Source organism: Octodon degus, unplaced genomic scaffold, assembly GCF_000260255.1.
Source record: "Octodon degus isolate 3935 unplaced genomic scaffold, OctDeg1.0 scaffold00200, whole genome shotgun sequence".
Lineage (NCBI taxonomy): Eukaryota > Metazoa > Chordata > Mammalia > Rodentia > Octodontidae > Octodon > Octodon degus.
In genome coordinates this window covers 4,844-6,003 of record NW_004524776.1, presented here as the reverse complement: position 1 = coordinate 6,003, position 1,160 = coordinate 4,844, and the positions used below count along the sequence as shown (strand labels likewise).

At 37.7% G+C, this 1,160-nt stretch overlaps 1 long non-coding RNA gene across 1 annotated transcript in view; it reads right to left on the bottom strand.

The window, feature by feature from the left end:
* Nucleotides 1–185: 185 nt before the first annotated feature.
* Nucleotides 186–1,160, bottom strand: part of LOC111813569 — a 2,724-nt gene continuing 1,749 nt past the window's right edge. Inside the window, exon 3 of the long non-coding RNA XR_002818791.1 lies at nt 186–350. This is a non-coding gene — a long non-coding RNA (uncharacterized LOC111813569). The remainder of the gene's footprint in view (nt 351–1,160) is intronic.

The window sequence follows — 1,160 nt, the reverse complement described above, 5'->3', positions numbered from 1 at the left end:
AGTGTACTATTTGTTGAAACTGTACTTTCGATTTGATTTGAAACTGTCTCATTGCTATATGTTTATCAATAAAACTTTGAAAAGAAAAAAAAAAGAACAATCTCTCTAAAGTAAATCCTTCAGGGGTGTGCACAAGAGCATCTTGTACCTCATTAACAAGAGTTTCTAGGCTTTCTCAGGTGACCGGTTCTTCAGGACATGTTATCCTTCTTCGCGTCTTCAGAGGAGGGCCGTAGTGGTTGGCATCCATGAAGAGTAGGTGACATTGGACCTTTGGAATCAGGTTGTTCAATCTTCAATGCCATGCCATGGATAGGTCTCATGCACAGGGATCAGGGCCCACCGTGGACCTGTAGGGGTAAGACAGAAGCATACTCTCATCCCGAGTTATCAATGGAGTTAGAGAATCCATTGACCAGTTTGTAAATTTTTATATTGCATGGGAGGGTAGGGTAGAGTTCTTGATAAATGAAAATGAGAGAGGTAAGGAGATGGCCATTGATTGAGACAAAGATCATATAATTCAGATAAAATGCTGAGTTTGAATAACAACAGAGATAATAGATTATGTCTCTTGCTGTCATATTCCTCCTCTTTTATTAATAGTGGTAAAGTTCGTTTACTTTTACAATATGAACAACTATTGCTTCAACGGTGGGATTATGTGGAGTTCCTTGTTTTGTGAACAGTGTCCCATCCTGAACAAAATGTGGCAAAACCATATGAAGTGTAAGCAGAACCACTGTCTGTTTTTAATTCAGTTGGTTTACTCATACCTGCTATAGGAGCTAGAATATGTTGAATAGCTTGATTAGTGGTTTCTTCTTTAGGAGAGTGACCCAAACATATTGCAACTATGTATCAATCCTGATATGTAGGTAAGAATAAGGAGCTAAAGGAGGAAAATGAGTAACATCCATTTGCCACATGTCATTAACTTTTAACCCTCTGGGGTTGGTTCCAAAGGAAGAAGGAAAGTTTGGAATACAATAATTACATTATTTAACATGTTTTAAGCTTGTGGGAAAGGAATGTACAATTGTTTTTGCAAAGAGAGAGCACTTTGGCGAAATAATTGATGACTGCTAAGTGGGTCTATAAACAAAGGTAATAAAGAGTCAGCATAACTATTGCCTTGTGTAATGATGTCAGGTAGTTTA